Source organism: Ailuropoda melanoleuca, chromosome 13 (assembly GCF_002007445.2).
Source record: "Ailuropoda melanoleuca isolate Jingjing chromosome 13, ASM200744v2, whole genome shotgun sequence".
NCBI classification, from domain to species: Eukaryota; Metazoa; Chordata; class Mammalia; order Carnivora; family Ursidae; genus Ailuropoda; species Ailuropoda melanoleuca.
Window position 1 is genome coordinate 60,726,556 of NC_048230.1, and position 22,327 is coordinate 60,748,882.

The 22,327-nt window shown below is 41.2% G+C and overlaps 1 protein-coding gene and 1 long non-coding RNA gene across 4 annotated transcripts in view; one reads left to right on the top strand and one right to left on the bottom strand.

Moving 5' to 3' along the window:
• PKIG (cAMP-dependent protein kinase inhibitor gamma) overlaps window positions 1-17,110 on the bottom strand; it is a 93,176-nt gene extending 76,066 nt beyond the window's left edge. For 2 of the 3 annotated variants that reach the window (XM_034639759.1, XM_034639754.1), the window contains exons 1-2: window positions 16,982-17,102; window positions 3,591-3,739 (exon numbers count right to left, since the gene is read on the bottom strand). The gene's annotated coding sequence lies outside the window, so the exon portion shown is untranslated. Of the gene's footprint in view, window positions 1-3,590; window positions 3,740-16,981 lie in introns of all 3 variants that reach the window. The other variant, XM_034639757.1, reaches the window with a different exon arrangement.
• A 61-nt stretch (window positions 17,111-17,171) lies between these two features.
• On the top strand, window positions 17,172-20,927 carry LOC117795394. The gene is made up of 4 exons (XR_004619361.1): window positions 17,172-17,213; window positions 17,620-17,839; window positions 20,107-20,259; window positions 20,792-20,927. It is a non-coding gene; the product is annotated as an uncharacterized LOC117795394 (long non-coding RNA).
• The last annotated feature ends 1,400 nt before the right edge of the window (window positions 20,928-22,327 follow it).

Consider the following 22,327-nt stretch of genomic DNA (forward strand, 5'->3'; position numbering starts at 1 on the left):
ACAGCCAGCTAGAGAGGGAACACAAGCAGGGGGAGTGGGAGGAAGAAGCAGGCTCATAGCAGAAGAGCCTGATGTGGGGCTCGATCCCACAACGCCGGGATCGCGCCCTGAGCCGAAGGCAGACGGTTAACCGCTGTGCCACCCAGGCGCCCCTGAAGAAGCATGTCTTCTAATACAACATTGACTGGATGACTACTAGAGATGATTTGAGTTAGATCCTTTCAAAAGATCTATCAAATATCAAATCCTTTCAAAAGATCTATCAAAAGAAATATCAACAAAATATACTGGAAACCCAGGAAAAAGCATCAAGAAAAGAAACTGTGTAATAAAACATTTAAATAGAACAGTCTATGGGAAATAAAGCTAAGAGAGGTCATATGTCACTGGGGCCAAATAGTGGCAATAGGATATTGCTCTTTTTGAGACAAAACTGCATTTTGTATTTATTTATGTTGTTATTTGGGGGTACAGAATGGGGGTTTAGCTTGAATGAATTAGTTTATAAAAGTACAAGACACTATAAATCATAAATGGTAACAAGGCCAAATTTTACTAAGTAAAACAACAAAAATCAAACATTTAAAAAGTCAAACCTATGGCAAGTAGTAGTTTGAAATGAGAAAATCTTCCTGAGAATGTAAGCGTAGGACACTGACCTTCGGACCGGGATTTATATAACTCTCATGCCCAGGAGACATGACAGCTGACTGTCCCATCCAAACAAATACTGCAGTAATGTATTATAACCACCCGGGATATTCCATTTCTCTTCCCACAGTATCTACTAATTCTTATCTCAGGCACATATGTATGTGATTTGGATGAATGTTCTACATAATTAGAATTCTTTGCAGTACTAAGGAGAAAGCAAAGTGTCTCAAACTTAGGCTTCATTTAAAAGAAAACTGATTTTTTTAAGAGGAATCCTAGGGGAATTCAGGAAAGCTATTTTTAATTAGGAGTTGAGCAAAGTGTTATAAGAAAAATAAAGACAAATGAAAATACTGTTTATATTTCAAAGATGATGAACCAGATTCTGCCACAACATTTTTCCAACACTAATTCCCAGCAAACTGTTCCTTAGGAAAACTATTTTTATCCCTTTATCAACATGGTTGATAAGTATTTCATTTCCAGTGCATATACGGACAAGCTATATAAAGCGAAATTGTTTTCACGCTTTAGAAAGAAATATTTTGCAAATGGAAACAAAGCTTATTGTGCTATAATATTTATTTGCTAGGCTGACAAATGACTCTGGGGCCTGTTAATATCATGAAGTCTCAGAACAAGAATCCACACAAGTAATAGGCTTGATTCCCCCAAAATTCCAGAAATATGGTCCCTCCAGGCCAGAACATCAATCCAGAAAATTGTGATTAATGTTAACTAACCCAGAACACATTTATATGCCTTACTGCACTGCCTTATGTGGTAAATAAGATATTACTATCATTCTCATTTTTCAGACGAAGAAACTGCAGCTCAGAAAGACTGATGTCCAAGGTCACCAAGTTAGTAAGTGCCTCGGCCACCAAACTCCGCTCCCTCAAGCTACGCAGTGGTGACAGTAATATGGTGGCAGTGGCAGCACTAAGTTACACTCACCTTGTGCTGGGCCCTGTTCTTTGCACTGTTCATGTGTGAACTCACGTAACCCTCGCAACAATTCTAAGAGGGAGACAGGCAGGTGTGCCCTGGGCCATCACCTCCTTTTTCTCCACCCTGCCCATCATACTTGCCCTGCTTCTTTCCCCACGAAATCAAAATGGGCACTTCAGAGTCCTCATGTTCTCTTCTGTCCAAATCAAAATTGATTCTAAAATGTTGACAACTACTGAAACTAGATGATGGGTAATGGGGGTTTCTTTTTATAGTATTCTCCCCTTGTTTATGTTTTAAAATCATTTTACAAACAGTTAACATGCTTTGCTCTAACATGGAATCTGATCTACTAAAGAGCCTAGAAGACTAGGATCCACTAACAAGGAGTTCGAAGGCAGTGTTACGAAAGATGGCTATGTCATCATAGAAGAAAGAGACACTGATTCATCCATTCTTTCCATGAACACAAAGGGGTGCCCACTATGTTAAGATATACAAAGGTCCAATAAAGGACTCCTGTCCTCAACAAGTTAAGAGTTTAGTAGCAAATACAATACAAATGCAAAAATAATTACAGAGGAGGACTATTTATGAGAAATGCTATAAAAAGCAAAGTTCAAACAAAGTGCTATGTGAATTGGAAAAAGAAGCCACATCAGGACTTATTCCATTACACTGAACTTTCTGGGACAGTCTGAACGTTTTAGTGTAACAAACATTTAACATCACAACTAAGATCAGCCAGTGTCCCACAAGAAGAAATGGCGTTAAATCCAAAAGCAACATTAGGACTGGAATGCCCCACATGCCCTCTTTTATGGTATTCCAATCATTTCCAGATTAAAATCCGGGCCTCTCGGTGAAAAGGGCAGGATTCCTCTGAACTGCTGGGACCAAAACATACTGATTGGAGAAGATTTATCTGTAAAGCAGCTCACCAGAGCACCAACTGTAACACTGAAAACTGAGCAACAATGTAAATGTCCTACAGTAGGGTTTGGTCTCATTTCAACTGATGCACAGTAATCCCTACAAAACAATTTATTTATTTATTCATTCATTCATGATTTTATTTATTTATTTGACAGAGAGAGAGACAGCCAGTGAGAGAGGGAACACAAGCAGGGGGAGCGGGAGAGGAAGAAGCAGGCTCCCGGCGGGGTAGCCCGATGCGGGGCTCGATCCCAGAGGATCATGCCCTGAGCCGAAGGCAGACGCTTAACGACTGAGCCACCCAGGTGCCCCCCTACAAAACAATTTAAAAAAGAAAACAGACACTCTTCCCTGATAGGATCAGGACTAATCATGGTAAAATTCACTAAAAAAACAAAACCAGAAACAGCCAAAGAGAGGAATCACTAAAAATGTATGTTCTTTTGCCTAATACTCGATAAGGGACCAGGCTTTTCTTTTCTTTTTAAGGCTTTTCTTTAAAAATAAATTCTATTAATTAAAGTTCCTGTGTGAACCACACCCATGTGAAGTAGTGTGAAGGCAAAATCCTATCTTTTAATTAATTGTTTTTCTCAATCTCTTCAGAGGTCTCTTCTACCTCTAATTTCACAAGAACTTTCTTTTTGTCCTTTACTTTTATCAGGTCTTTCAGACATATTAAACTTATTTTTCACAAAAACAATGCCTCTTTTTCCCTTTCTGTTCCCAAATCTCATTAGCCACCATAACACTTAGTTATTTTGCAATTACAAGAGCAAGTCTAACTGGCACAAACAGGTTTGGGAACAAACCCAGCTGACTCTTGTTGATATCACCATCATCATCACCATCATCACCACCATCACCACCATCACCACCATCACCACATCATCATCATTGCAAATATTTAACAAGTGTTTACTATGTGCCGGGCACTGTTCTAAGCACTCTACATACATTGAATCCTATACCCCTCCCAGTTTAGGTACCACTGTGACCATGACTTTACAAATAAGGAAACTGAGGCACAGTGAAGCCAAGGAACTTACCTGAAGTCACACAACTAGTAAATGGCAGAGTAAGAATTCAAACACAGGCAGTCTGGGTCAAGTTGGGCGAGAACTGCAGGGTGCTGGTGCTGCGGAGCAGGGCTGTCCAATAGAAGTTTCTGCGATGATGGAAATGTTCTGTACCTGGGCTGTTCAACAAGATAATCACTAGTCACATGTGACTCTTGAGACAGAGAAACTGATTTTTTAATGTAATTTAAATTAACTAAAATTTAAATAGCCACATGTGCGTAGTGGCTATTGTATTGGACAGCATAGTATAGAGTTGTTTACTGGCCAAGAACATTCAAAGGGCCATGGGAATTAAACACTAAATTTTATAGTGAAAATAAAGAAGATCTGGTAATCTAGCATCTGTTAAGTGGAAATGAAAAAGCTTCTATGTACATTAACTGACGTGAAAAGATACTCAAGATGCTGTTAAATGGAAAACGTGAATTATGACACATGTAGAATATGATCTCATTATTTGATTAAAAAATCATGAATAGACAGTAAACATATACAAAACTGTGGTTTCCGGAACGTCCTGGCTCAGTGGCTTAAGTGTCTGCCTTCGGCTCAGGTCATGATCTCAGGATTCCAGGATCGAGTCCCGCATCAGGCTCCCTGCTCAGTGGGGAGTTTGCTTCTCCCTCTCCCTCTGTCCCTCCCCCTGCTCGTGCACTCTCTCTCTCGCTTTTGCTCTCAAATAAATAAATAAAATCTTAAAAAAAAAAACAATAACTACCGTGGTTTCCTCAAATGAAAGGTATAATGGAGATTGCTGGCTGCCTTTTGTGGCGGGCGCTACACATTGCCAGGCCTACAGCCATTTCCCTTTCTTCCACAGCAACAGAATCCCTAGATTGTTGGAAACAGCAATATGTCCAGCTGAGAAACTACATTCCCCAACATCCCTCACCTGTAAGAAAGAACAATCAAGATGTAAACAATGTGTTGGTTGGGACTTCCAGTACTTTAAGGCATGTCTTTTGCCTTCTCCTTTCCTACTTCTTCCTGCCTTGAGGAAGGACTATCTGGTTAGAGCCAGAAGCCCGCGGTGACCATAAGGTGACCATGAGAGTGACAGCCATGTGATAAAGACGGTGAAGCAGAAAGAGAGAAAGATGTAGCTGGCCTGATGGCACTGTGGAACTGCCATGCCAGCAACAGACTGCCTACTTTGGACTAATGTTTTTTTGAAAGAAAAATAATTTGTCTTATTTAAAGCACTATAATCAGCAGCCAACAATAATTCCTAACTAACCAATCTACTCAGAGGCCATTCCTCATGCTCACAGAAAAACATACTAATAGAAACACAATTCTGTTCCTGATTGGCCTAAAGATAATTTCATCCCCCTCATAAATAACTTGTACAAGAACCAAGCCTAAGCCAAATGGCACTGCATTGCCCTGGTGACAGGACTTCGTTCAAGATTGGGCACATGACCCAATTCAGGCCAATGAGATTCTAGGATTAGTATTCTGAGAACTTCTGAAAAAAATTCTCACTGAGGAGAAAAGAGGAAGAAAGAATCTTTCAATTCCTTTGGTGGGTGCCATAATGGATCGGGCCCAGAACTGCCACAGCTATTTTGCTGCTGGCCTGAGGATGAAGCCAACAACCCGAGGAGGGCACAACCAAGACAATCTTAGGGAAAGAAGCCTGGCAGTGGAGTAAGTTAATGTTGAAATCTGCCCTACTTCTGGAACAAATACAACTTATATGAGCCAAAAAATATCCATACTCCAAACAGATCATCTTAGAGGCAATAGAATAGGTGCTTCGAGTTATTCAAATACTGTGAGAAAGTCAGGTCTTCCCCAGGGGCATGACAAGTTGGGCACTGGGTCTTCAAAATATTTCTGCACCTTTTCCAAAGAAGGCCTGATAAAGAAGTTATTATACAGTAAATTACCAAATACTGAGTTACTTCACAAGTTTTTGTTCTTCTATAGGCTTTTGCAAAAAAAGGTACTGAATAAGTGCACCTGTTTCAAAGGCCTCATAATAATGACAACAGTTAACATTTACATGTCAAGTACTTACGACTTGCCAAGCCTTGTGCTGAGCCCTTTATCTCTTCCAATCCTCATGAGATAAGGAACTCTCCTTATATCCATTTACAAATGAGGAAATGCTGAAGCTTAGAAAGGCTAAGTAACTTGTGTAGGAACTAAAGAGTGCCTAGGCCAAGATTTGAAGTCATGTCCAAACGACTCCAATGCCTCCTCACCATGACTTTTTACTGTTTCCTCAGGATACATAAAAGCGCATCTAAGATTTCCCCAAGACTGCACTATTTTAAAATATGCTGCTCTGTAGGGGCGCCTGGCTGGCTCAGCTGGTAGAGCATTCAACTCTTGATCTCAGGGTTGTGAGTCTGAGCCCCATGTTGGGTGTAAAGATTACTTAAAAAAAAAAAAATCTTAACAAAAGTATGCTGTTCTCTTGATCCTCTGAGTATACCATACTCATCAAACCGATTTTTTGGTTTGGAAAATATGGCCATATGGACCACATGTAACATGCAGAGATCATTAGAACCACTGAATGTTAAGCCTTGTACACCCAAAAAAGCAATAGAATTACATATGTTTAACTGATGTTGAAAGTAGGATGAGACCACCAACTTTTCTCTTTCTCAAGTTTCCTTTTGGTGATAAGCAGAAGCACGCAGTAGGTAGGTTTGTAGAAACGGGAGTGGGAGAACAGAAGGTAACTCACACTTATTAAGCCCCTTCTAGTAGCCAGGTTTTATGTAATGGTTAACTCTCAAAGGATCTCACGAGGCATTTCACTGATAAGGGAAACAAGACTCAAAGACTTTGCCCAAGGTTACGCTGATCTGCCTGAAACCCAAGTTCTGGTTCTTCACACTATATAACTCTGCATTCCTATGAGCGCTAGCATTTCCCAAATGTTGGCTAGAAGAGACTCTGAGGCCACAGGAAAGCTATGCCATGTTATCCCTGGAAATAATATTTTAATTAAGTTTCAGTGACTTTCAATCATGGTGTCTTTAACTTAAGAGATTATCCATAAGAAAATAATCTAAATTAAGAAGATTTAATGCCTCAGGTTTTAAACAAGGAAACAGGCATTATGTTTCAGATAAACAGACTTAAAATAATACATACAGTATTTATTTTATTAGGCAGTAAAATACAATCAGAAAGCAGTAAAATCCTAAGTTTTGGTACAAATATTCAAAAAGCACACTGGCCACAGACAACCCCCCCCCGAAAGAAAGAAAAAAGAAAGAAAGAAAGAAAGAAAGAAAGAAAGAAAGAAAGAAAGAAAGAAAGAAAGAAAAAGAAAACACCCCACCCAAGGGGCACCTGAGTGGTACAGTCATTTACGCATCCAACTCTTGGTTTCAGCTCGGTCGTGATCTCAGGGTTGTGAGATTGAGCCCCGCATGGGGCACCGCACTCAGCACAGAATCTGCTTAAGATTCTCTCTCCTTCTCCCTCTGCCTCCCCCACCCCACATGTGCTCTCTCTCTCTCTCCCCCAAATAAATAAATAAAAAAAAAAACCTACCCGAATCTGCCTCACGTACAACCAATGTTATATTATTTATGAAAACTTAGGAGTTATATTTTTAAATGACACGTGTATGATACTCTCATTTTCCAAGCAGCTGGGTGGATCAGTTGGTTAAGCTTCTGCCTTCGGCTCAGGTCATGATCCCAGGGTTCTGGGATCGAGCCCACATCAGGGTCCCTGCTCAGTGGGAAGTCGGCTTCTCCCTCTCCCTGCCCCCACTCCCCCCCCCTTGTGCTCTCTCTTGCTCACTCTCTCTCTCCCTCACAAATAAATAAAATCTTTTTTAAAAAAATCTCATTTTCCAAGCAGCTGAAATCCTCAAACAGAGAATGTTATAGCACAGAAGTCTTTATCATTACTTTGATAAAAATTAAAATTAAAAACAAAAAAAGGCTTTAGGTGCAATACATTTTGCTCCATTTTTTGTTCGAAAGTTGCTAATCACCTGCCTACCTTCCCAAATCCTGTACCTCCCCTGTACCTCCCCAAATCCTACCATTTTCAGAACCATCCCAACTAGGTGCCAGTTTCTCTCTAATATCTTGTAGCTGTTAGTCGTCTCAAACCAAAGCAGAGTGCTAACTGTTCTCTCAATAAGAAGGGCGTGTCAGCAGTCCGTATAAAAGCAAAGGCAGCAGCTGAAAAAATGAAACCAAGCAGGCGGTAGCAAGAGGCTTATCCATTTTACATCGTGAGACATATTTCAGAAATAACAGACACACAGATCGACAGAAGAGAATAGGGAGCCCAGAAATAAACCCACACATATATGGTCAACTAATGTATGACAAGGAGCTAAGAATACACAATGGGGAAAAGGATGGTTTCTTTAATAAATGGTGTTGGGAAAACTGGGCAGCCACAAACAAAAGAATAAAACGGGGCCACTTACACCAAGCACAAGAATCAACTCAAAATGGATTAAAGATTTGAGCATAAGACCTAACACCAGAAAACTCCTAGAACATAGGTGAGCTCCTTGATGTTGGTCTTTGGCGATGATTTTCTTTAGATGTGACACCAAAAGCAAAGGGAACAAAAGCAAAAATAAACATGTGGGACTATATCAAACTAAAAAACTTCTACATAGCAAAGGAAACCATCAACAAAACTAAAAGGCAACCTACAGAACAGGAGAAAATATTTGCAAATCACATATCTGATAAAGGGTTAATATCCAAAACACACAAATAACTCACACAACTGAATAGAAAAAAAACCAAAACAATCCAATTAAAAAGTGGGCAGAGGATCTGAATAGACTTTTTCCAAAGAAGACATACAAATGGCCAACAGGTACATGAAAAGGTGCTCAACATCACTAACCATCAGGGAAATGAAAATCAAAACCACAATAAGGTATCACCTCATGCCTGTTAGGATGGCTTTTCTCAAAAAGACAACAGATAATAAGTCCTGGCAAAAATATGGAGAAAAGGAAACCCTTTATACTGTTGGTGGGAATGTAAATTGGTACAGCCACTATGGAAACACTATGGAGGTTTCTCAAAAAATTAAAAATAGAACTACCATATGATCCAGGAATTCCACTTTTGAGTATTGATCTGAAGGAAATGAAATCTCTATTTTGAAAAGATACTGTATTTTCCATGTTCACTGCAGCATTATTTACAATAGCCAAGACACGGAAACAACCTAAGTGTTCACTGACAGAAGAACAGATAAAGAAGGGGCACCTGGGTGGCTCAGCCAGTTAAGTGTCTGCCTTCAGCTCGGGTCATGATCTTGGAGTCGTGGGAGTCTGCTTCTCCCTATCCCTCCACTCCTCCCCCTACTCGTGCTCTCTTGCTCACTCACTCTCTCAAATAAATAAAATCTTCAAAAAAAAAAAAGAAAGAATAAAGAAAATGTGGTATATATACACAATGCATTATTATTCAGCCATAAAAAAGAAGAAAGTCCTATCATTTGCAACAACATAGATGGACCTTGAGGGCATAATGCTAAGTGAAACAAGTCAGAGAAAAACAAATACTATATGATTTCATATCTGAAAGTTGCTAAGGAAGTAAATCTTAAAAATTCTCATCACAAGAAAAACAAAACAAAAATTTGTAACTATGTGTGCTGATGGATGTTCGCTAAATTTATTGTGGTAATCATTTCATAATATTAATCAAATCATTACGTTGCCTTCCTAAAACTAGCACAACGATATACATCAATTTATCTCAACAATAACAGAAAAGAATCCTTGTAATACAGCTTTAATCATTTCTGGAATACGGAGAGATTAAAAATAGACAAAGTAAAATGGGTTCATTATTTTAAAAAGGAAATAATAATAGCTAATATTTACTGAGTGGTTCTCGTAGGAAGCCTGTGCTAAGTGCTTTTACTACTCACTGTGCTCAGTGCTTTAACTACATATTCAATCCTTATTAACAATTCCGTATGGTGACTAACATAATATAATAAAAAATCATTAAATAAAAAAAAATTCCATGCAGTAGGTACTATTATTAAGGAACTTACTCAGCATCATACATTTACTCAGAATAGATCCAGGATTTGGTAACCCATGAAATTTTGTTCCCCCACTTACTCACTGATTCTGAGCCACTTACTCTCTGAACCTCAGTCTCCACAGCTTTAAAATGTTAACTGTATACTGTAGTCCAACATCTGCATTTCCTAATCCCTTATCATGTTGTCACTGGAATATCCCATCTGCCCATGTCCTAAACCAATTCCAATTAAGGTCTGAATAGTATTAGGGCTACCTTTGTTAACCACCCTGTGCATGGCAGGTCTGGCCACCCTACCCCTGCCTCAGAAGTCAGCCAAAGGGCTGAGTCACTGTCTCCACCTGTCCAGTCCTGATGTCTTTCCCCTTTCCCAACCAACTCCTTTGGTGAGGTTTCACCATGACCGCCCCCCCCCTTTTTTTTTTAAGATTTTAGTTTTAAGTGATCTCTACCCCCAACATGGAGCTCGAACTTACAACCTGGAGATCAATAACAGTCGTATGCTCCCTGACTGAGACAGCAGGCCCCCCTCCAGCATGACTTTGAATGATGCCAGTGCTGGCTGGAATCATCTACATTACCCTCAAGGGTAAAAGAGAATCAAAAACAAATCCCTGAAGAGTTTGCGTTTCTTCAACTTGAATACTGGAGGATAGGTCACTGAGGTAATGTAATTTTGGTTAAATGGCAGTCACCCAAAAAAGCCTTCAAAGGAAATTCTAAAATCAATCAATATACTGTACTATTTCGTAAGTAGTACATTGGAACATAATTGAATGCTTGACTGAGAAACTTGCTATGTCTCAGAGTAGTCACCTGCACACTCAATTTGGTTTTGACCAAGACCTCAATAAGAAATACATTCTATATCATGGCTCAGACATACCTAAAAAGAGCTGAAACAAAAATTTTACAAACCAAAGCTTATTCTTACTATATGAGATGCACTCTGATTTGTTGTTTTTGTTGTTCTATTCTGGTTCTTCATTAAAAAAAAAAAAGCTGGAACTCCTCCCCCAAATAATTCTTTTAAAATACTAATGTGTAACAACATGCAGTTTAAAAACACTGATATAGGCAGCCTTCCCACCATGTGGTTTTACCAACACATAGGACCAACCTAGGAAAGCAATGTTGTGAGCAACCAGTACTGGACACAGCATATGAGCTCTATTTTTTTAAAAATTATATTAAGATGAATTATTAATTGAGGATTTTTCTCCACCTATCAGAGCAGAGACTACAGGACTGTGCAAAACATTCCTTTAATAAGGAGACAGTGGGATTTAACAGAGTATATGACTTGGCACCAGAAAACTGAGACTCATTTTCCAACCTCTAAAAAAATAATAGATCTGAAAAATGACCATTAATAGATGCTAAAACCATTCTGTGAAAGACTGATGAGAAACGTACAATGGATGGACCATGCTAACAATACCTGAACCCCGTGATCAATCTTTTTTTTTTTTTAAAGATTTTATTTATTTATTTGACAGAGACAGCGAGAAAGGGAACACAAGCAAGGGGAGAGGGAGAGGGAGAAGCAGGCTTCCCGCCAACGTGGGGCTCTATCCCAGGACCCTGGGATCATGACCCGAGCCGAAGGCAGACGCTTAATGGCTGAGCCACCCAGGCGCCCCTGAACCCCATGATCAATCTTAAAATCACATCCAGTGAGAAAACTAGACTTTACTGCCTGCTAATGAGATACACAGCACCACCCATAAAGTATAATGGCCACAAAAATAAAGGGAAGGGAGGGACACGTTAAAGGGATGTGATCAGGCAAATCCAAAATGTGAGAAATTGTACGGGACAAATGTGCTTTTTCAACAAATAATAGGCAAGGAGAAAAAAAAGAAGAAGAGGAGAAATTGCTATAAATTAAAAGACTTAAGAGACAATCAACCAGATGTAATAGGTGGTCCTTGTTTGGATCCAAATTTAAACAAACCAGTTGTAAAAAGACATTTATGAGATAGTTGAGGAAACTGAATACCAAATAAATATTAGGTATTTTTTAGGAATTACTACTGTTCATTTTTCAGGTGTGATGATGGTATTGTGATTATAGAGAAAAAAGGAGGGGAGAAAAAGTCCTTTCTCTCTTAAGAGGCATATTGAAGCATTTACAGATAAAATGATATATCAGCTAAGATTTGCTTTAAAATAATCCAAGATGGGGCGCCTGGGTGGCACAGCGGTTAAGCGTCTGCCTTCGGCTCAGGGCATGATCCCGGCGTTGTGGGTTCGAGCCCCACATCAGGCCCCTCTGCTATGAGCCTGCTTCTTCCTCTCCCACTCCCCCTGCTTGTGTTCCCTCTCTCACTAGCTGTCTCCATCTCTGTCAAATAAATAAAATCTTTAAAAAAAAAAAATAAATAAAATAAAATAATCCAAGGTGCAAAAAAAATCCAACATAGGGAGGGAGTGGGCGTTACAGATGAAATAAAACCAACCATATGTGGGTAACTACTGAAGCTGGGGTATGGGTATATTGGTATTTATTAACTATCCTTTGTACTTTTGTATATGTTTATAATTTTCCATATTAAGAAACTATAATATAAAAGGAAAACAAAACCTGGATTCAAACTCCAGAAGTTCAGTAGATGTAGGACTTTGGAGGTCTCTTGAATCCTCTGATCTTCAATTTTCTCATCTGAAAATGACAATGATACTCCTTGCCTCACACAATTGTTAGGAGGAATGAAATGAGATCATGGATTCATATCTTTTGAAAATCTAGCCCTTATAAACTACAAAACTCTTACATATGTTAGCATGACAGTTAGTTCCCTCTCTCTGCGCAGGATGCTCTGGAAGCAAACAGAGTACAGTTTTGTCGGAGTAGAAACAGGCAATGGGCTGAGTCTTTTAGAACTTTCCAGAATTTTTGTTTTGTACTATCTCCTTAATATGACAATGTTTGCTGTACATTGGCCCTTTTCTGCTAAAAGTAGAGTGTCAAAATTTATTAGCAACACATTGAAGTTCTCTAACTTCAGTTGTTTATATTTCTTGTTTACTTCCCCAATTATTCATACTTCCTCTGCTAAAGGTAGAAAGTAAACTTACAGGAGACTGTGTTGTTGAGATAAAACTGAACACAATTAGAAATCAGTGTAATCTAAACAGCACTTTGTTTAAAATATTCCAGGTGCTTTTAGGAGAGTAGATATATATCTTTCAGCACTAATGCTTCATCTCGAATAAAAGGAAATTAGCAGAGGTCCAAGCGTTAAGTAACACAAAGGGAAACTTGGCACTATCTGGTTTCAGCTTGCAGAATGGGTTGGAGGGAATCAGGGTGATCTTTCCGTAACGAAATTCTAATTAAGTCATTTCTCTTCCTTTCAATGGCTTCCCTCTGCTTTCAGGAAAATGTCCAAACTCCTGAACAAAGGATCAGGTGGCTCTCCTTTTCCCTCTAGTCTAAGCCCCTCCAGGACTGATGCCACTTCTCACCACTGGCATGGCCTGTCTTCCACTCTCCTCTCCCTTACCTTCTTAGTTAATTCTCCTGAAATGTCTCTCAAATCTGCCCTTTCCATTCCATTCCTGCTGCCACTGCCAAAGATCAGGCCTTTTTTTTTTTTTTTTTAACTTTACTCCCCCATCTCCCCAAACAGGACATATCCTTATTGCTTTTTCTGATTATAAAAGCAATTCATGCTCATAAAAAAGAAAAATAAGGCAATAAGGAAAGGAATAAAAGTCTCCCCATGATCTCCTGACACAGACACAGAGAACTCCTCTTTCTAGTACACTCTTGCTCATAGCACCCTTACTGATAACAGCCAAAAGGTGGAAAAAACTCAAGTGCCCATCTGTGGAATGGAGAAACAAAATGTTTATACATAGACTGTATATACATGTATATATACTTACAATAAAATATTACTCAGTCTTAAAAAGGAAGGAAATCTGACACAGGTTTCAACACAGATGAACTTTGAGGACACTATGCTAAGTGAAATAAGTGAGTTATAAAAAGACAAATATTGTATGATTCCATTTATATAAAGTATTAGAGTAGTCAAATTCATAGAATCAGAAAGTAGAAGGATGGTTGTCAGAGGTTGGGGGCAGGACGGGAATGAGGAAATTGTTCAATGGATTTAGTTTCAGCTTTACAAGAAGAAAGAATTCTGGAGATCTGTTGCACAACAATGTGAATATCCTTGACAATACTGAACTGTATACCTAAAAATGTTTAAGATGGTAAATTTTATGTTATGGGTATTTTACCACAATTAAAAATTTTTTTAAATTTTTGCAAGAACTAATCTTTCTAGACATTTTTCCCGATAGTGCCAAGTTTCCCTTTGTGTTACTTAGGCTTGGACCTCTGCTAATTTCCTTTTATTTGAAATGAAGCATTAGTGCTGAAATATGTGTATCTATACATTAAAAAAAAACAAAAATAAGAACACACTGTACTGTAATGAGCTTTTCACACGAACCATATGATGTAAACATCTTTCTCATCTATATAGCTCCCGCCTCATTCTTTTTTAATGGCTGATAGTATATATCATATGACTGCACCATAATTTAACCAGTCTGTTTTCAGCTTTTCATGTAATAAAAATATCATAGTCAACATCTTGCATATTTTCTCATTAGGTCTTATGATAGACATCTGTTTTGTTTTGTTTTACATGCCCTGTTTCTGATATCAATACCCTGAGTTTCCCAAACAAAAATACCTCGTCCTTATCCAAACACCCATCTGTACCCAGCGTCCCCCCTCCAGCCACTCTTGCTCTCTATGTGGCTAGTCTGGGCACAGTTATTTGAAAGTTTGTTCCCAGGTATTTATTTTTTATGTTGTTATTCTCATGTCTCCTACAATTACATTTTGTGACTATTATATAAAGCTACTGCTGTTTGTCTATGTTCTATCCGCTTGTTTACTTCACCTTATATCTAATTATTTTTAACTTAATTCTCTTGAATCTTCTCAGCAGATCACCATATCATAGGGAGACAATCATATCGTCCACACAGTGATTAAGAGTAAAAGCTCTGGGCTCAGGCAGACCTGGATTCAAATCCTATATAACCTGGAGTAAGCATTTTACATCTCAATTTTCTCATCCATAGACTGGGAATCATAATAGAGACTATCTTATAGGATTGTTGTCAAGATCACATTACTAGTGGAGACTAGTACAAGAAAAGTGCTTAACACATATTAGTTCAATAAATGTCTAATATCTGACAAAAATGAAAATATAACTTTCCCTCTACACTTAACACCTTTTATTTTTTGTTGTTGGATTATACTGATGCACTCCTAGTCAGCAGCTGCCTTGCTTCTGGAGAAGCCATCAGACTCCTTGAGAAGGATCCGTGCTGTAGATGTCATCCACTCTTTCCTTCTCAGGAAAATAGCGCCTTCGATTTGCCCCTTTCATCTGTATTTTCTCAGCCTCTCCCCTCACATTGGCTCCTTGCCATCACCATTTAAATCTGCTCACGTCTCTCTCTCGTGCTTAAGATTTCACCTTATTCCCCAGTCGCTCTCCAGCCTTCTCTTTCTCCCTTTACAGCCAAACTCCTGTGAGCTGCCTACACTTTGTCTTTACTTTCTCACATCCCACTCTCTCCTCATCCCACTGATAAATTACATTGAACCTTTGGAAGCTGCCGATATTCTAGATTCCGCCCCCACCATTTCACCAAATCTGCTCAATTAGGTCCCCAGTGACCTCCATATTTATTTACCCGAAGGACACATTTTAAGGGTTAATTTCTTTTACTTGAAACCTAAGCAGCATCCAGCAAAATTCACCTCTTCCTTTGGCTTTCATCACTACATTCCCCTCGTTTTCCTCCTACTTCTCTGGTCATGCCTTCTTAGTATAGTCTAAGTGAATTCTTCTTCCAAGAGTGTGCAACACAGTGGCCTTGAATGATCTAGGCCTTTCTTTGTTCTTTTTTTAAAAATCTCTTCCAATATTAAGTTCCAGCTGTACCAGATTCTTATCTGTACCCCACGAATGTACCTTGGAACATGTCTGCAATGCATGCCATGAGGGCAGGGATCTGAGTCTTTACTGCCCCCACAATGCCTGCCACGTAGCAGACACTCAGTAAATAAATAAATATTTTAAGAAATATTTTTTGAATCGCCATAAATGAATGGCTGCAATGTAAAAAACAGATGGGAGGAATGAAAACCAAGAGAGAATAACAAAAAAACCCTGAAACCCTGATTTTTCTGAAACCATACCTCTGATCAAACACATCCAACATACGCTCACTGGCTGCCTAAAATCCTCTGATGGCTCCCCAATGCCCCCAAGCTAAAATCCAAACTCTTCAAATCTTACAAGGAGATACAAGGAAAGTCTTTCAGAAGGGGCACCTGCTTATCTCTCAAACATCATCTAGCCAGACCACTTCAGCTTCTTGGAGTCAGTCTCTACCCAGCCTATGAAATCCTTGTAGAGGCCCAATAAGGCTGCACTCTATCCCTTGGGCTTTGCACATGTGGCTCTCTCTGTCTAGAACATTGTGCACTTCACCAGCCTCATCTGGCCAATACACAGCCTTCATGTCTCATTTTGGAAGTCATCGTCTTTTAGAATCTCCCTTTGACCACCCTTCCAGCCTCATTCCCTGAAATCTAGGTTACCTGCCTTCTCTATGCATTCAGTCACCCATATGTCCAAAACCATTGCTCGAATAGCAATGAATTCTTATTTATACTGTAAAACTGTGGAGTTCCCTGAGGACAAGATGTCTCATTCACTTTACCCCTGGCGATCAGCCCAGGCCCTGGCATACAATACATGCTCAATATGGACTTCCTTGTAGTAGTAGTAATGATAAAAGCTCCAAGATACTGAGGACTTACCTGCAAGGGTTTAAAATATAGTTTGCTTTATAAGACAACTATTATCATGCCCATTTAGCAGATGGGAAAACTGATGCACAAGGAAGTCAATCCTCTCTGGCCACAGGAGAGTCGCACAGATATACATTTTCTGCAGTTTTGAGTTATTCCCCGAACCCCTAACAAGAGGGTCTTTCTTTTTTTTAAAGAAACTTTCAGGTCAGGCCATGCAACGGGCCCAAAATTAAAAAAAAAACAAAAAACAAACAAACAAAAAAACCCCAACAACACAACAGCCTAAAGCGCACTCCAAGTCAGCGCCAAGAGGGGTTAAAAAGCAGGAGGGGGCGCCGCCCCGGCGCGGCGGAGGGGATAAAGGTCTGGCCCCAGCCTCCTTCCCGGGAGTCCCCCGCGCCCCAATCCCCGGCCTGCCGCGACGAGTCGACGCCGGGGCGACGCGTTTGGGTCGCGACTGCCCGCCCGGCCCTGCTCACCTGCCGTCCCGCCGCCTAGCCGAGCCCGGGCCGCTGGCCCGCAGCGCCTCCGCCGGGCTGCTTGGCGCCCGCAGCGCGCAGCGGAGCGCGTTGCCTTGGCGACCGGAGCTGCTGAACTCCCGCGGCGGGCGCTACGGCGGCTCGGAAGGGACCAGGGGGGTTCGCGTCCCCTTCCGCGGCCTCCGAGCGGCGGGAGGAGGGAAAAGTGGGAGTTGGGGTCCTGAGCGGCGAGGTACCAACGTGGGGTTGGCAGCCTGGAACTTGGCCCCGGGAGAAGGGGAAAGGAAAGGAATGCTGAGGGAAAAAGAGACAGTAAGGCGGGGGAGGGGTGGGGACTTATACCCCGGATCCTGCCTTTGCCTCAGTTTATCTCTCCGTAACCAGATACGGGGACCGTTCCAAGAGAGAATGGGGCTATAGGCAGAAGCTTGCTAGACTGGAAATATTTAAAGTCGAGAAAACTGATGTGGGAGGAGTGGCAGATGCGTTTCCCTTTAATCTCAGACGGGGTCGTGTGGGAAGAATAAATAATTGTTTCTTTGGGCTCAAGGTGGAATTAGATCATCAGATTTAATTTCAATATGGCCAGTTACTTTAGCTTCTGACCCGCAATTATATTTCTTGAAATAATCCTGTAGATATACTGGAAGGTGAGCACGAAGGATATCCACTGCTCCCATAAAATGAATTACCACAGCAAGAATTAAGAGAGACCGAAGTAGAATGACCTATCTTCAAGCTATGCTCACACCAATGGTCTCCTAGCTAGTCCCGTCTTTGCCTCTGCCCACTCTTCCAACCTTACCCAACCCTGCCCGTCAGTTCTCCACTCTGCAGCCAAAATGTCCTCTCTAAAATGTAAGCATGATCATGGCCTTCCCCTGCTCAAAACTTTCAGTTATCCCATCACATTTAGAATAAAATCCAGAGTTGTTATCATGTTCAGCTTTATCTCATCATTTTCCCTCTTGTTCATGCACCAGCCACACTGGCCTTGTTTTTAGGTAAAGCATGTGTTTAAAAAACAAAAACAAAAAACAGACCCCAAATGGTATCATTTAGAATTCCCAAATGGTGCTCAATATGTAATCTAATTGCAGTTTCAACCTCCCCCAGAAATATAGTCTTAACCAGTCAGCCTTTCAATCTTCCCCAAAGGGTCTGCCACCTGGGCCCTCTCCATCCCCCAAAGAAGGACAAGGTAATCTGCATGATAAAACAACTTGCTTTTTCCCTAGAAAGTGGCCTCACTTAGAACAATCCTTTTCTTTTGCTAGTAACTTTCTTGCTCTCACTCTCCTTCTATAAAAGCTTCCATTTTGTATAACTCCTTGGAGTGCCTCTCTACTGCTACTGGATTGATGAATCACTTAATAAAGCCAATTAGAGCTTCAAATTTACTTGAATTTTGTTACTTAAGACATGCTTCTGTTTCATGGCCTTTCCTCTTGCTGTTCCATGATAGCACTGCTCTTCCTCCAGATAGTGCTGCAGCTTGCTTTCTCATTTCTTTAGTAGCTCTGTTCAAATGTCAGGTCTTCAAAAACACCTGCCCTGACTACTCTATTTAAAATAGCAGAGCCCCACCAACTAACTCTGTGTTGTTCTCACCTGTTTTATTGTTTTTCTTCACAGCTCTTGTCAGTATCTGACATTTTATATTTGTTTATTACTTGTCTCTTTTCACTACAGCAGAAGCTCTTTTAAGGGCAGGCATTTTGTTTTGTTCCGTGCTGTTTCCCCGTCACTGGGAACTGCCTGGCACATAGTAAGAGTGTGGTAAATATTTATTGAATAAATGAAAAAAGTTCAATGAAAAAAGCAATATGCACCACTATGTGGTCAGAATGCTACCACACGTAAAAAGGGAATGACATAATACATATAATACTGGCATATGCATATACGAACTTTGGAAAGAGATATGGGAGATGGGTAAGATAATACATTTTCACTGTATGTTCTTTTATGCAGTTTTTCTAAAACCAAGTACATGTATTATCTTTTCAAACAATATATACGAATGTAACGAATCAGAATATGCCACTTTGGCATAAGGATTATTTTGAGCTGAAAGCATTTGAGAAGTAGACACTGAAAAGTGCTCTGCCCTCACCCTTAGAAGTTTCTGTGTTGCTTCCCTCCTCTCCATCAGAAGAGCAGAAGTTAATCACAGGAGACAACTCCAGACTTTTATCAGTAAGAGGAACTACATAACAAACCTTACTAAAACAATCTTTATCTTCCATTAGCTTCTCCTCTGTTATTTACCTTCCCACAGTCTGCTTCCCTAATAGCCTAAACTCCTTTTCATTGTCTTATCACTTCTCTACAAATTTAAAATTTATCATCCATCAGAATCCGGATAAAAGCCTCCAGGCCTACCCAGCCCCTAGAGGGTAGAGGAAAAATTTCCCCCCTTAAAGGGGGAAAAAACAACCTAGTTTTGACAATCAACATGTAAAGATAGGAGGGGCTGCCTTGGTTGGCAGTGAGCTCCCCACCCAAGAGGAGATGCTGCCAAGGGGTTCCTGCATGAGGTGGTAAATTGGAGCAGATGATCCACTTTCACTACTTTCACCACATACAGGAGGAACACTCAACCACTTAGGGTCAGAAACCCTGAGAGGTGGGCAGGATCCCACAGTGGTGCAGATGAGAAAATGAAACTTCTTCAGCTGCCCCTAGACCCAATGTTCCTTACAGAACGTAAAAAGGCCTCACAGAATGTAAACAAGTATCAGACCAGGCCACTCTGTAGCTGGATCAAGGCAAGGACAAGGCCACTGTGGAACCACAAATAATGACAACATCCTCCTCTTCTAACTTGAGTGTGTCCTGCTTCCTTCTCAATCATAACTTTGGCCCCACTTCAATCCTCCCACCTCCTGGGTAAAACAGTAAGATACCTAACCATTGAATTGCCCCTGCTTCTTGACTATTCAATTCAAAACTGTTCCCCACTTGCTTAAACCCTCCTTACAGACACCCAGCACAAACCCAAATCCTACAATAAGCTCTTCGCTCTTCCCACTTCCCTCTTAGCAAGATACCTCCTGTTTTCTCTGATGTGAATTCTCCCTGGCTGAACAAGCTAAATAAATCTGATTCTTTTTCGAGTACAGGTATGTTCCTGATGGGATTTGATGGTGGATTTTATCGCAGTCTTAGCTTTCTTCAGCCCAGTCCAGCAGTACCCAAACAGGAAGACGTAAGGATTTTAAGGGTTACCTGGAAGCGTTACCTTCAGTGATCACAAAACAACCTGACTTGGGCAGGTATTTGGTGGTAGGGGTTGGGGGGGGGTGGGGTGAAGGGTTCAGATGGGAATTACTAAAGCTTGAGTAAATCTTTCTCTGCCATCAACCCTATCTGTGACCTGGGGTAAACCATTTCACTCTGAGCCTTTTTCCATTCCTGTAAAAAACAAACAAACAAACAAACACCAGATTCAAATATATTTCTAAGGCTTCTTCCATTTTAAATATTCTAGGATTCCAAACTTTACAGGTTCTCATATTCCCAGGTAAATGTTCCAGTCATCTGTATATCACTGTCATCATTGTTGCCATATCCGCATACCACCTGCACTTTTATGTATCTATGTGAATCACTTCTCAAAACTTTTTCTTTAAATAGACCCTCAGTTTTTACTTAAATTTACAAAGTAAAATTTACATCACTTCTTAAATGGAAAACCAGCATTGCTGAAGCTGCCTTAGCCCCTCTGGCCAACCTAGTAATCTAAACTTCAGCAAACACCCTGAGCCTGAATGACTGATTAACTAACCCTTCTTTGTGTATCTATAGCTCGTGCATTCTTTCCTAGAAAGAACAGAGCGCTTCTGCACCTCACAAGACAGAAACCAGACCCTCTTGCACAAACCCTGGGAACGAAGGAACCAGATCCCCTTGCACAACCTCCGAGCACTGTGATAACGTTTAGAACCGGCACCATCGAGTCTGCACATAATCAAGAAATGTTGGGGCCGCCGCACTCCCTTTACTGATTAACTGCCCTAAACCCCTTTATAAATCCCTGGGCCAGGCAGAAACCTCGGAGTTGGCCTTTGGACAACAGTGTGCCTACTCTCCAGGTGGCCAGCGTCCTAAATAAGGCTCCTATTCCTTTCCAAGCAAAACTTTTCTCTCCAGTATCGGCCTTTGGAGCGACGGGCAGCCCAACTTGGGGTTCAGGAGCACTGCCTGAGAGAAATGAAAGAACGTCCGCAAGCACACACACAAACCCTAACACAGAACAATTAGATGGGCTTACCTTTTGGAGAGATTTGGAAAATGAAGCCTTCGCTCTGTCAAAAATGGAGATAAGCAGGGGCGCCTGGGTGGCACAGCGGTTAAGCGTCTGCCTTCGGCTCAGGGCGTGATCCCGGCGTTGTGGGATCGAGCCCCACATCAGGCTCCTCCGCTATGAACCTGCTTCTTCCTCTCCCACTCCCCCTGCTTGTGTTCCCTCTCTCGCTGGCTGTCTCTCTCTCTGTCAAATAAATAAATAAAATCTTTAAAAAAAAAAAAATGGAGATAAGCAAATGTTAGAAACACGTGAAGTGAGTACTAGTCTCAAACCCTCTTTGGATTGAAACAGGACTTTCTGACTCTGCCGTTCAGTGTTACCCACTGTGTTCATGTACCCCGAGGCCCTTTCGTGTACCCCGAGTGGCGTGTATACCCCTCATTTTCAGAAACAACGCCCATCCTTCCCGGATTACCTTGGATGCGTCTTTCGGTTCTCAGATTAAATATAAATTCCTCAGAACACCGCTCCGGGATTACTCCCCGCCCCCTCCAACTACATTACTTTCCGCTCACATAGTGAACATTAAATAAACTTTTATTGAAAGGACATTCCCTCATACTACTTCCAGGTACTCATCACAATGTGTCGTGGTGCACGTGTGCTCAGTGTCAGACTCTTTTTTTAAGTAGGCCGTAAATTCCTGTGCACTTCTGGACCTCAGATGTCCACACATAACGGGCTCCCAAGTGAATACAAGTGAGGTGAAGGAATAGAGCCTTCACAGCCCCTGCCCACTGTCCCAGGGGGCAGCTTTCGCCCGATCTCCCACCCCCGCGCCCGGCCGGGTTAGTCCCGCCTCCTCCCTACGCGCAGGGCTAGGTTAGCCCCGCCTCCTTCCTCCGCGCCGGGCTGGTTTAGCCCCGCCTCCTCCCTCCTCTGGGCCGGTTTAGCCCCGCCTCTCCCTTAGCGCCCGGTCGATTTAGCTCCACCTTCTCCCTTAGCCTGTTGAGGATTTAGCCCCGCCTTCTACCTTTGCCAATGACAGAGGCTCTCTTGGCCGCGTCGGCTCAGGGCGGTGGGCGGGGCCACGC